The sequence below is a fragment of the Saccopteryx bilineata genome, chromosome 4 (genome assembly GCF_036850765.1).
Source record: "Saccopteryx bilineata isolate mSacBil1 chromosome 4, mSacBil1_pri_phased_curated, whole genome shotgun sequence".
Taxonomy (NCBI): Eukaryota; Metazoa; Chordata; class Mammalia; order Chiroptera; family Emballonuridae; genus Saccopteryx; species Saccopteryx bilineata.
In genome coordinates this window covers 221,732,233-221,747,081 of record NC_089493.1, presented here as the reverse complement: position 1 = coordinate 221,747,081, position 14,849 = coordinate 221,732,233, and the positions used below count along the sequence as shown (strand labels likewise).

Sequence of the window (14,849 nt, the reverse complement as noted above, 5' to 3'; positions counted from 1 at the left end):
ACACTTCGTGCTTCTGGTGTTGGCATTCTTGTTTTTCCTAGTCTCTCTTCCATACGGAATTTTAGATTTTTACAGTATAAAGGTTATAGGCAAATAGCCAGCTGTCACTTTCTTGAGGTCAGATACAACTACTATATATGAGATACTCTGTTTTGGCTTTATACTACTTGCCAGATTGCTAAGCAGATGTTCTAGACTATAATTCAGGAAACTGGGACCTCTTGAAACATTCCCTGAGAGTCACTTTTGACATCTCTGAATCATTTATTTAAAGGTAATTAGTTCTACTGAAAATGAAAATGCACTGATATGAAAAGAACAAAATTATTTTATAGTGTTTAGGAGTTGTAGCATGATTAAAAACTTGAGTCTGGATATGCATCTAATGGTGGAAAATACTAATTTTAACATAAGAATGCATTATAATTAGACTTTTGAACTTTTTTTTTAATTGCAGACTGTTAGGAAACGCTATTACTAAAAATGGTCTTCCTTTTCATACAATTTAAGGACTACCAATTGCCTTTGTTCTGCCATGAAGTATTTATAAGCTTTGTGGTTTTATACAGAAAACATATACAAGGAGGCTATAAGAATATGATTTTTCTCTAATATGCCCATCTACATACCTTTGTATATCCCATCAATATTTTTGGGAGATACATACGTTGGTATTTTTCTCATATATCCGTCAATATTTTTGTTCTGTGATTTTATAATTAATACAAAGCTCCTTTATATTTGTAACTGTTATAAACTATTATTGTAAATCTGTAGTTTTCTTGTCCTATGTGCCCACTTACATAAAAGATAAAACTTTTTTTTCCATTTTTTAATTTAGAAATTTCATTAAATGGGGGTGATATTGATCTATAAGGGTACATAGGTTTCAGGTAAACATTTCGATAGCATATGAACTGTTGATTGAGTTGCGTGTCTGTCACTCAAAGTCAAATCATTTTCTGTCACCATATATTTGTCCCTCTTTACTCCCCTTCTCCACCCACCCACTGCCAGAACCACTTCACTTTTATCCATGCCCATGAATATCAGTTTTATATTCCACTTATGTGTGAGATCATATAGTTCTTAGCTTTTTCTGATTTATTGATTTTACTTAGTATAATGTTCTTAAAATCCACCCATGTAGTCATAAATAATACTGTGTTATCATTTTTTAAGGCTAAGTAATATTCCATTGTATATACCGTTTCTCCGAAAATAAGACAACCCCCCTAAATAAGATCTAGTGCAATTTTTTCATGCTTAGAAATATAAGGCTTCCCCTGAAAATAAGACGTACTGTGTCTTTAGGAGCAAAAATTAATATAAGACACTGTCTTATTTTCAGGGAAACAGGATAGATTGTTGTACATGGAAATAGAGCAGGGATGAGCAATCTTTTGAGCTTGGTGTGTCAAAATTCACCAAAAAACTGAGCATAACTCGGGTGGTATGTCACTTTGAGAAAAAAACCATAATTTCGCGATATTTATAGTTTAAATAACAAAAATGTATAATTGTAATATATAACTGTATTTAATAAACCAAAAACTAATTATTTAATTTACCTGCTTAGTGACTTCTTTGTTCATCTGTTTTGTTGGTCTTGATATTATTTAACTTGTGTGGGATGCCGTGAACTAAGATAAGTGAAGGGGAGGGGGAATTCTTTAACTAACCTGCCTATTAGTGACTTTTTTTTTTTTGCAGTTCAATGCAACAAACGGTGTTCCGCCTCAGTTTCCCCTTTGGGCAAATGCACAAAATATGGAACGCTTCACGAATTTGCGGTCATCCTTGCGCAGGGGCCATGCTAATCTTCTCTGTATCGTTCCAATTTTAGTATATGTGCTGCCGAAGCGAGCACCTATTAGTGACATTTTGTTGCTAAATTTCATTGGCTAAATCTTCAATTGAAAGTTTGTATTTTGTACACTTCAAGCCCAAGCAAGGGCTACTAACTTCATCTGTCAATGTGTTTCTTTTGTTGGTTTTGATATTATTTAATGCTGAGAATAAGGTCTCACAAAAGTACGTGGAGGGAAAAATTCTAAGTAAAGCCTTTGCTATATTTTTCAGGGTGCTAAAAGTGTCTGGTAATCGGTTCCAGGCACTCCAAATTTCCTGTTCGTAGTGGCACTCCTCTTGATTCTCCAAGCGGCACCTTTCCAGATTCTCAAGCTTTGACCTCAAGTCGACAAACACCTGAGCCCAGATGCTGTCTTGAAATTCTACAAGTTGCATCTTATGTAAATTAAGATGGCTGCTGCTATTTCTAATGGCGGGAAATGGCACCCATAGCACAGGCCCTCGCCTCTCCCAGGCTCCTCCTCACTTATCTCAGTAATGATGGTCAATTAGAAATCCACGACACCCCAGAACAGTAGATTGGATGATGGTTGCTGTGGTTATGTGGTTGCTGGTAATGGCGACCACAGGGCCCCCAGAGATGAGTCTCCCATGGCATTCCGCTGCTCCCTGCTTCACCGGCCGGAAGTGAGGTCAAAGATCCCCTAACGGCCTAACCTGAAGTCCCAGAACTAGACGCTCTGTGCTGGAGTTCTGTTGCTTTGGCCTACAGACCTCCGGCACAGAGTGTCTACACTACAGCAAATGTTTTATCCTCGGTTCCTGCACCTGGCCGTGCAGGAGCCGAGGATGTAATGTCCTTCTTGGCATGTGGCCCCATACTTCTCTGGTATGCGGCTGCATGTGGCCGCGTGTCATCGAAAATTGCTATGCATGTCTGTGCTGACACGCATGTCATAGGTTTGCCATCACGGAAATAGAGTCAGAAGAAATTCTTGGTGGAATTTAGAGTTTGGCTGGTTATGCTGATGTTTGTGATGACATGACTACAGAATATTAATAAATGTTAATTTTTTTTTGTTCAACAATAAATGTGAATTCTTGTTCATGGAAAAATAAGACATCCCCTAAAAATAAAACCTAGTGCATCTTTAGGAGCAAAAATTAATATAAGACACTGTCTTATTTTCAGGGAAACACTGTTTGTACCACATCTTCTTTATCCAATTCTCTGTTGTGGGACAATTTGTTTTTTTCCATGACTTGACCACCATGAATAATGCTGCAATGAACATGGAGGTGCATGTGTCCTTGCATACCAACATTGTTGAGTTTTCCAGGTCGATACCCAGTACGGGGATTGCTGGGTCATATGGTAGTTCTATCTTAACTTTTTGAGGAACCACCACACTCTTCCATAATGGCTAAACCAATTATAAGATAAATTTTTTAATTTAGAAAATAAAATTTAATGGGGTGGCATTGATCAGTAGAGTACATAGGTTTCAGATAAACATTTCTGTAGCATTTGAACTGTTGCTTATGTTGTGTACCCATCACCCAAAGTCAAATCATTTTCTGTCACCATATATACTGCTCACAAAAATTAGGCGATATTTCAAAATGAATATGAAGCGATAAAATATCCTCTAATTTTTGTGAGCAGTGTATTTGTCCCTCTTTACACTCTTTCTCCAACTCCCTCCTCTGTCCCCCTCCCCTATTTCCCCTTTTCCCTGGTAACCACTTCATTTTTATCTATGTCCACATGTCTCATTTTTATATCCCATCTATGAGTAGTATTTCATTGTATATATATATGTACCACTTCTTCTTTATCTAGTCCTCTATCAAGGGACACTTTAGTTGCCATGTCTTGGCCACTGTGAACAATGCTGCAATGAACATGGGGCTGCATGTGTCTTTGAGTACCAGTTTTAAATTTTTGGAGGGAAAATAGCCAGTAGAGGGATTTAAACTAACTCATGATCCTCATGATCTAAAAGTTGGAAAAACATATTTTTAAAAAAACCTGTCACGATGTTGTTTATTTAATCTCTTTGACCTTATTTAGATAATAAAGGAACCATACAACTTATGTTCATATAGTATATTTCACTTGTAATATGTATTGTGCTATAAAGAAAAGTGCTTTGTACATAAATAGTATAAGATCCAATATCTTCTTATTGGAAAAATTCTTAGGCCACCATATTTTAAAGAAGGTGAGAATAACATCTAAACCTCATTTAAATCTACCTATAGATAATTTTGTACTTAAAGTGAACGTGAGTCCTTCAGACTTTCAGGGTACTTATAACAAACATTTAAATCAAACTAATGAAGTGTCTGTGAAAACCATGTGAAAACCGAACAAAATCACTTTTGTTCTTCCTCCTTAAACTACTCATTCCATATTTTTGATAAATAGCATTACAGTGAGATTGATGCAAAAGACCAATCTCAGCACTTCTTCCAGAATTTTAGAAAAGTAATCAAGAGAGTTAGTTTGTAAACAGACTCTAAGCCTAAGTGGATATATGGCCTTAGCTTTCCATAACTTCCAGGTCTTCCTGGACTAAAAGTTGTGTTCCAGGAGGAAAATAATCAAGGGATTAGTAATATCAATTTTAGAATTGAAACCCAAGCAAAGCAACTACATCTACAGAAATTTGTGGATTTTTATAGGTAAATCCTTATTTGGATAATTTTTAGTTGCATATCACTGGGGAACAATTTTTTTTTTCATTTTCTGTTGCATGAGGTTTTAGAACTGTTTCTATATTGCTGATTCCAAATCTGAAATCCATTTTTTTTTTGGTGCATGCTCTAGTTTTTATGCAATTTTAATTTCCTTTTGTTACAGTTAATGGCATGCATTGGTTTTTAAATTGGAGTTAAAGGGCAATGACTCTTAGATTGAACATAACCACAAGGCAATTAATGTTTTACAAACATCACTTTTACATAATTGTAGTTGTTTTTAAATGTAAAAAATTATTATCTGATAAAAACAGCCTCTTATTTTGTTTTAAGATTGAATCATGGCTTCTTCGAGTAGGCGTAAATGTAAAAATTTCTGTTATATATGTGGCTGTTACATACTTCAACGTCAAAAGCACAATATCTCATCATTTGTGACACGTGCATATATTGCCTATTTTCAAGTTCCCCTTGGTGATCAAGACAAGAATTGTGCTCCTCATATTGTGTGTCATAATTGTGAGGAAATGCTTCATGACTGGACAAAATGAAAACACAAAGGAATGCCTTTTGGTATTCCCATGGTTTGACATGAACCTAAGGACCACAGCAGTGACTTCTATTTCTGTCTGATCCATACAAAGAGCATCGGCAAGAAAAAATGGCATATGATCGCATATCCTAATATTCCTTCAGCAATACGACCTATCCCACACTCTGAGACACTCCCAGTTCCAGTTTTCAATGGTTTTATTTCTTCTAAGGATGAAGAAAGTGAACATGCTGATCAAGTGTATTTTGATAAGATGCATGAGGAAATGGGTGTAGAATCTGAAGGGTCTTTTTCTGATGCCAGGCAGTCATTAATCCCTCAGCAGGTTAGCCAACCCGAGTTGAATGATTTAGTAGGAGATTTGGGCCTATCAAAGAAAGCAGCTGAATTATTAGCCTCCAGGCTTCAAGAAAAGTATGTACTTCACCAGTCAGCTAAAGTATCCCGTTTCAGGAAGCATGAACAAATTTTTGTGGACTTTTTTTCTGAAGACAAACACTTTGTTTACTGTCATGATATCAGTAGTCTTCTCAGCCAGGTAGGTGTTACCACTTATAGTCCAACAGAATGGCGGCTATTTCTTGACAGCTCTAAATGGAGTCTGAAATGTGTTCTCCTACACAACAGTAATGTTTATGCAGCGGTTCCAATTGGTTATTCAGCTCATCTGTGAGAAGATTATAATGACATAAAAATTGTCCTCGATTTTCTGAAGTATGAGGAGCATAACTGGATTATTTGTGTGGATCTTAAAATGGTAAATTTCCTGCTAGGATAACAGAGAGATTTCATGAAGTATCCTTGCTTTCTGTGTTTGCGGGACAGCCGAGCTCAGGAGAAACATTGGACACAGAGGAAGTGGCCGAAACGTGAAGTTCTGGAAGTAGGGATGCAAAATATTGTGAAGGAACCTGTAGTGAATCAAGACAGGATCATTTTCCCCCCACTTCACATCAGACTTGGCTTAATGAAGCAGTTTGTCCAGACTTTGAATAGAGAATGTGAATGCTTTCAACATATTATTTCTGCTTTTCCTGCCTTGTCTTTTGAGAAGATAAAAGCAGGTGTATTCGATTGACCTCAAATTCAAATTCTCATTCGTGATGAAGAATTTGCCAGGAAGATGAATAAGGAGGAGAAAGCAGCATGGCAGTCCTTTGTGGCAGTTACAAAGAACTTCCTTGGCAACAAAAAAGCAGAATACTATGAACTTCTGGTTCAAAGGATGCTGTTGGCTTTCCACAACACTGGATGTAACATGAGCATTAAGATTCACTTCCTGAACAGTCACCTTGATAAGTTTCCCGAAAATCTTGGAGCTGTTAGTGATGAGCAGACTACTGCTGGAGCATCAAACGAGATTGTCCTCAACAAGTACACAAACACAAGAGCTACAAATGCAAATTTTTGCCTGAATAGAATTTAAGTAAGTTTTGCACAAACTTTATGATTAAAATAAGTGTTTTTATATGTTCTATTTTGAAATTGTAGACAAATTCTGATGCAATATTTTTTAGTGTATTAGTGTATTTACTGCATTATATAAATTATTCTATTTTCACAAAGATGATGCCCAAGAAGACATTCTACTTCATTATTTTAAACATTGAGAATTTTACAATAAGATGAAAACCTAAAATCTTGAATTGCAAAAAAAACCTGTAGCTTACAGAGAAAAACTAGTCAGATTCGAGATCAGCACACTCAAATTAGGTAAGAACAAGTTTTTGTGGACGCAAAATTTGTTCCCCAGTGAATTTGTCTCTCTCCTTTATTCCCTTTCTCTCCCTTTCTCTCTTTTACAAATATACGCCTACACAGATTAATAAGTCATAATACTAAGGTATCAAATTACTGTGTCTTGTCACTTTTAAGATGCACATTTTCTTTATATTTTAGCATCTTTGAATTGGGATGCAGCTATCTTTTCTCCATCCAAATTTAGAACCAGTGAAAGCAAAAGAAATCAAGGAAGATACAAACAAGTGGAAGCATATACTGTGCTCATGGTTAGGAAGAATAAACATCATTAAAATGTCTGTATTACCCAAAGCAATCTATAAATTCAATGCAATACCAATTAAAATACCAATGACATATTTCAAAGATATAGATCACATATTCCAAAAATTTATATGGAACCAAAAAAGAACACAAATAGCCTCAGCAATCTTAAAAAAGAAGAATAAAGTGGGAGATATCACACTTCCTGATATCAAGTTATACTACAAGGCCATTGTACTCAAAACAGCCTGGTACTGGCATAAGAACAGGCATATAGATCAATGGAACAGAACAGAGAACCCAGAAATAAACCCACAGCTCTATGGACAACTGATATTTGACAAAGGAGGTAAGGAAATACAATGGAGTAAAGCAGCCTCTTTAACAAATGGTGTTGGGAAAATTGGACAGGTATATGCAAAAAAAAATGAAACTAGACCACCAACTTACACCAGTCACAAAAATAAACTCAAAATGGATAAAAAACTTAAATGTACGTCGTGAAACCATAAGCATCTTAGAAGAAAACATAGGCAGAAAGCTCTCCAACCTCTCTCGCAGAGATATATTTGCTGATTTATCTCCACGGGGAAGTGAAATAAAAGACAGGATAAACAAATGGGACTATATCAAACTAAAAAGCTTTTGCACAGCTAAAGACAATAAGAACAGAATAAAAAGACAAACTACACAATGGGAGAACATATTTGACAGTACTTCTGATAAGGGGTTAATAACCAAAATTTATAAAGAACTTGTAAATCTCAACACCAGGAAGACAAACAATCCAATCAAACAACGGGAAAAAGAAATGAATGGACACTTCTCCAAAGAGGACATACAGATGGCCAATAGGCATATGAAAAAATGCTCAACATCAATAGTCATTAGAGAAATACAAATTAAAACCACAATGAGATATCACCTCACACCAGTCAGAATGGCGCTCATCAACAAAACAACACAGAATAAGTGCTGGCGAGGATGTGGAGAAAAGGGAACCCTCCTACACTGCTGGTGGGAATGCATACTGGTACAGCCTCTTTGGAAAACAGTATGGAGATTCCTCAAAAAATTGATAATCGAACTGCCTCTTGCCCCAACTATCCCACTTTTAGGAATATACCCCAAGAACACCATAGAACTGCTCCAAAAGGAGAAATGCACCCCCATGTTTGTGGCAGCATTGTTCACAATAGCGAAGATCTGGAAACAACCCAAGTGTCCATCAGAGGACGAGTGGATTGAAAAGCTTTGGTACATATATACTATGGAATACTACTCAGCCATAAGAAATGATGACATCGGATCATTTACAATAACATGGATGGACCTTGATAACATTATACGGAATGAAATAAGTAAATCAGAAAAAACTAAGAACTATATGAATCCATACATAGATGGGACATAAAAATGAGACTCAGAGACATGGACAAGAATATGATGGTGGCCCTGGCCTGTTGGCTCAGTGATAGAGTGCCGGCCTGGCTTGCAGGAGTCCCAGGTTCGATTCCCAGCCAAGGCACACAGGAGAAGTGCCCATCTTCTCCACCCCTACCCCTCTCCTTCCTCTCTGTCTCTCTCTTCCCCTCCCGCAGCGGAGGCTCCATTGGAGCAAAGTTGGCCCGGGCGCTGAGGATGGCTCCATGGTCTCTGCCTCAGGCGCTAGAAATGCTCTGGTCGCAACAGAGCAACGCCCCAGATGGGCAGAGCATTGTCCCCTGGTGGGCATGCTGGGTGAATCCCAGTTGGATGCTTGTGGAGTCTGTCTGACTGCCTTCCTGTTTCCAACTTCAGAAAAATACAAAAAAAAAAAGAAAAAAAGAATGTGATGGTAATGGGGGTGGGGTGGGGGGGATGGGGTGAGGAAGGAGAGAGGGGGAGTGGGGGGAGGCAAGGGGCACAAAGAAAACCAGATAGAAGAGGATGGAAGACAATTTGACTTTGGGTGAGGGGTATGCAGCATATTCAAATGTCAAAATAATCTAGAGATGTTTTCTCTGAACATATGTACCCTGATTTATCAATGTCACTGCATCAAATTTAATAATAATAATAATAATAATAATAATAAATATACATGTTAAAATATACCCTAGGAGCATATTCATATATATATATATATTTTTTTAATTAATTAATTTATTTTTTTACTCTCTGCTTTGTGTCTCTGGACTTTACGTTGCCTCATCTTTCTTTGTCATGTACTTTTATTTGCTGCCAACACCTGTGGAGTTCTCTTGGGTCTTGGAGATTTAGGTCCTTTTCTGGTAGACTCCAGGCATCCTTGTTATGGAATCAGCCGTTCCTCTCAGTAACCTATGTTCCAGTTGAATCTCCTACATTGTTTATTCCCTCTGCCTTTGCTTGTGTTGTCCTGCTTGGATCCCGGCTTAGGTGAGTGAGCTTGTTCTTTTACCTGGACCCTCTGTTATTCTCACACCTTGCCCTTTACATTTATTCAGTTGTACTACTTCTCCTCTGGCCTATTATGTGCCTACTTGGGCTAATAGAGTTCACCTGCACCAAAAAAATGTTCTTAAAAAAATTTTTTTTAGCCCTAGCAAGTTTGCTCAGTGGTAGAGAGCATCAGCCTAGCATGTAGAAGTCCCAGGTTCGATTCCCAGTCAGGGCACACAGGAGAAGCGCCCATCTGCTTCTCTGTCCCTCCTCCTCTTGCTTCTCTCTCTTTACAGTTTTCTCTCTTTCTCTCATCTCCTCCCCAGGCACTGAGGATGGCTCCATGGCCTTCGCCTCAGGCGCTAGAATGGCTCTGGTTGCAATGGAGCAGGGCCCCAGATGGGTCGAGCATCGCCCCCTGGTTGTCTTGCGGGGTGGACTCTGGTTGGAACGCACGCGTTTGTCTCTTTCTGCCTCCTCTCCTCTCGCTTAGAAAAAGATTATTTTTTCATTTAGACCACCTGTTGTTAAATTAACATCCTCATTTGGTCTGTGCATCCTGCCTTAGGATTGACTTCTTTCTTGAATTAGCATTGAAGAAACTCATGTTTGCATTTTATCACATCCACCACAGCCCATCTGGAGTGAACCATCAATCCGCAGTGACTTTTTGCAGAAGATGGTTCTACTACATGAATCACCTGGGTAAATGCTCAAGACTGAGAGCAAAAGAAACCTTTTTTTATTTTCTTCAGAATGAAAGTTAAAACATGCCGTATTTACCAGTATATAAGGCATATTAAAATTATATTTAACCATTGGAAATTTTCTAAGGCAAGAAAAACATGTTTGTTCATAAACTCTGTAGGCATGGCTTTGCAAATGGAAGATATCTTCAGTGTACTGCATCCTATATTTTTGTTTTGTGATCTAAAACTTACTAGCATAAGCTGTGCTTATTAAGAAAATTGATATTGGCTCTGGCCAGTTGGTTGAGTAGATAGAGCATCGGCCCAGGTACAGATGTCTCAGGTTCAATCCCGGGTCAGTGCACACATGAGAAACGACCATCTGCTTCTCTTCCTCTTCCTCTCCCTCTCCCCCTTCTCCCTTCTTCCCCTTGCAGCCAGTGACCCGATTGCTTTGAGCATCACCTCTGGGTGCTGAGGATAGTTTGGTTGGTCTGAGCTCTGTCCTCAGGTGCTGAGGGTACCTCAGTTCAATCAAACATCGGCCCCAGGTGGCGGTTACGAGGTGGATCCCGGTTGAGGTACACGTGGGAGTCTGTCTCTCTATCTCTCCTCCTCTTACTTAAATGAAAGAAAGAAAGAAAAGAATCTTTCTGAAAATCACAGAACTAATAGAAGTTGAATTTGAGATTTTAAAAAAAATTTTTATTTAGACAATTTTAATGGGGTGACATTGATCAATTAGAGTACATAGATTCAGAGAAAACATCTCCAGATCATTTTGACATATGATTATGTTGTATACCCATCACCCAAATTCAAATATCATCTTTCACCTTTTATTTGGTTTTCTTTATTCCCCTCTTCTCCCCAAGCCCTCTCTTACTCTCCCTTCCCCTCCCCATGGTAACCACTGCACTCTTCTCTATGTCCATGAGTCTCAATTTTGTGTCCTGCCTATGCATGAAATCATACAGTTCTTAGTTTTTTTTCATTTACTTATTTCACTCAGTTTAATGTTATCAAGGTCCATCCATGTTGTCATAAATGATTCTGTGTCATCATTTCTTATGGCTGAGTAGTATTCCATTGTATATATGTACCACATCTTCTTTATCCAATCCTCTGTTGAAGGGCTTTTTTATTGTTTCCATGGCTTGGCCACAGTAAACAATGCTGCAATGAACATGGGGCTGCATGTGTCTTTACGTACCAGTGTTTTTGAGTTTTGGGGGTATATTCCCAGTAGAGGGATTGCTGGGTCATATGGTAGTTCTATTCTTAATTTTTTTGAGGAACCACCATACTTTCTTCCATAATGGTTGCACTACTTTACATTCCCACCAACAGTGAATTAGGGTTCCTTTTTCTCCACAGCCTCTGCAACACTTGTTATTACCTATCTTGTTGATAATAGCTAGTCTAACAGGTGTGAGGTGCTATCTCATTGTAGTTTTGATTTGCATTTCTCTAATAGCTAGTGAAAATGAGCATCTTTTCATATATTTATTGGCTATTTGTATTTCTCCCTGGGAGAAGTGTCTGTTCATGTCCTCTTCCCATTTTTTTTTTTATTGGATTGTTTGCTTCTTTGTTGTTGAGTTTTATGAGTTCTTTGTAACTTTTGGATATCAGGCCCTTATCTGAGCTGTTGTTTGAAAATATCATTTCCCATTTAGTTGGCTGTCTGTTTTATTGTTCATTTCTTTTGCTGAGCAAAAACTTCTTAGTCTGATGTAGTCCCATTCGTTTATCTTTGCCTTCACTTCTCTTGCTTTTACAGTCAAATTCATAAAATGTTCTTTATGGCCAATGTCTATGAGTTTAGTACCTGTTTTCTTCTATGTAATTTATTGTTTCAGGTCTTATATTTAGGTCTTTGATCCATTTTGAATTAATTTTGGTACAAAGGACAAGGGGTCAAACTGTAGTCAAGTTTCATTCTTTTCCACATGGCTTTCCAGTTTTCCCAGCACCATTTATTGAAGAGGTTTTCTTTACTCCATTGTATGTTTTTGGCTTCTTTGTCAAAGCTGATTTGACCATATATATGTGGTTTTATTTCTGGGCTCTGTATTCTGTTTTATTGGTCTGAGTGTCTATTTTTCTGCCAATACCACACTGTTTTGATTATCACAGCTCTATACTATAATTTGAAGTCAGGTATTGTAATGGCCCCAGCTTCATTTTTAGTCCTTAGGATTACTTTGGCTATTCGGGGTTTTTTATAGTTCCTTATAAACCTGATTGTTTTTGCTCCATTTCTTTAAAAAATGACATTGGAATTTTGAAAATTGCATTAAATTTGTGTATTGCTTTGGGTAATATGGTCATTTTGACTATATTTATTCTTGCTATCCAAGTACAAGGAATATTTTTCCATTTCATTGTATCTTTTTTGATTTTCTCTAACAATGCTTTGTAGTTTTCATTATATAGGTCTTTTACATTCTTTGTTATGTTTATTCCTAGGTATTTTATTTTCTTGTTGCAACCATAAAAGGGATTTTTTTTTTAGTTCATTTTCTGATGTTTCATTGTTGGCATATAGGAAGGCAATAGTCTTCTTTATCTTAATTTTGTATCTTGCGACCTTACTGTATTGGTTTCTTGTTTCTAATAGTCTTTGTGGAGTCTTTGGGGTTTTCGATGTTCAGGATCGTATCATCTGCAAAGAGTGAAACCTTTACTTATTCTTTCCCAGTATGAATGCCTTTTATTTCTTTCTCTTGTCTGATTGCTCTGGCTAGAACTTCCAGCACTCCATTGAATAAGAATGGAGAGAGTGGGCAGCCTTGTCTTGTTCCTTATTTTAGAGGAAAAGTCTTCAGTTTTTTGCCATTTAATATGATATTAGCTCATGGTTTGACATAAATGGCCTTTATTATGTTGAGATACTTTCCTTCTATACCCATTTTGTTGAGTGTTTTAAACATAAAATGATGTTGTATTTTATTGAATACCTTTTCTGCATCTATGGATGGGATCATATGGTTTTTGTTCTTTGTTTTGTTGAGATGGTGTATTACGTTAACTGTTTTACATATGTTGTACCATCCTTGTGATTCTGGGATGAATCTACTGATCATGCTGAATTATTTTTTGAATGTGTTGTTGTATTCGATTTGCTAGTATTTTGTTTAGGATTTTAGCATCTTTGTTCATTAGAGATGTTGGTCTGTAGTTTTCTTTTTTTGTGTTGTCCTTGCCAGGTTTTGGAATGAGGGTTATTTTGACCTCATAAAATGTGTTTGGAAGTATTGCTTCTTCTTCAATTTTTTGGAAGACTTTGAGAAGAATAGAAACCAAGTCTTTGAATGTTTGATAGAATTCACTAGTATAGCCATCTGGCCCTGGACTTTTATTTTTGGGGAGGTTTTTGATAGTTGTTTCTATTTCCTCTCTTCTTATGGGTTTGTTTGGCTATCTACTTCTTCGTGACTCAGTCTAGGAAGATTGTATTGTTCCAGGAATTTATCTATTTCTTCTAGATTGTTAAATTTGGTGGCATATAATTTTTCATAGTATTCTACGATAATTCTTTGTATATCTATGATATCTGTGGTGATTTCTCCTTTATCATTTTGGATTTTGTTTATATGAGTCCTTTCTTTTTTTTCCTTAGTGAGTCTAGCTAGGGATTTGTTAATTTTATTGATCTTTTCCAAGAACCAGCTCCTTGTTTTATTGATTTTTCTATAGATTTTCTGTTCTCTATTACATTTATTTCTGCTCTAATTTTTATTATTTTCTTTTTTCTGCTGGTTTTGGATTGTCTTTTTTCTTTTCTACTTCCTTAAGATGTGATGTTAAGTTGTTTACTTGGGCTCTCTCTTGTTTGTTCATATAAGCCTGTAGTGATATGAATTTACCTCTTATTACTGCTTTTGCTGCATTGCATAGTGAAGCTGAGATTTGATCCAGCAGTAAGACCAGAGTTTGGACTCCGCTAGTGATGAACTTCTTACTAATTGACTAATTAATTTATTCATTCAATAATACTATGTTTTAGTCACTGTGTCAGACTTTGTCTTTGAGGATTGATTCATCATTGAATAATACAGACAAAAACTTCTGTCCTCTTGAAGCTTAAATTCTAGTGGAGGAGATAGAAATAAAGAACATACTAGATAAGTAAAAACATAGTATGTTAGAATGTGGTATAGAAAAAAAAAGCAAGATAAGGTGATTGGAAGTTGAAATTTTACTTTTTTTTTTTTTTTTACAGATACAGAGAGTCAGAGAGAGGGATAGACAGGGACAGACAGACAGGAACGGAGAGATGAGAAGCATCAATCATCAGTTTTTTTTGTTTTGACACCTTAGTTGTTCATTGATTGCTTTCTCATATGTGCCTTGACCGCGGGCCTTCAGCAGACCGAGTAACCCCTTGCTGAGCCAGTGACCTTGGGTCCAAGCTGGTGAGCTTTTTTTGCTCAAACCAGATGAGTTCGCGCTCAAGCTGGCGATCTCAGGGTCTCGAACCTGGGTCCTCAGCATCCCAGTCCGATGCTCTATGCATTGGGCCACCGCCTGGTCAGGCTGGAAGTTGAAATTTTAAATGGTGTGGTCTGGATAGACCATTTGAGCAAAAGTTTGAAATAGTAGAGAGAGGGAACCATAATATCCATAGAAAACTGTTTCAAGTAGAGGAGCAGCTGGTGCAATGGCCCTGAGACAGGAGT

The 14,849-nt window shown here is 37.2% G+C and overlaps 1 protein-coding gene and 1 non-coding gene across 5 annotated transcripts in view; one reads left to right on the top strand and one right to left on the bottom strand.

Annotated features, from left to right (window-relative positions):
* ARB2A (ARB2 cotranscriptional regulator A) overlaps positions 1–14,849 on the top strand; it is a 497,335-nt gene that overhangs the window by 179,504 nt on the left and 302,982 nt on the right. The window lies entirely within an intron of this gene.
* On the bottom strand, positions 1,765–1,870 carry LOC136336928 (U6 spliceosomal RNA). The gene has a single exon (XR_010731662.1). It is a non-coding gene; the product is annotated as a U6 spliceosomal RNA (small nuclear RNA).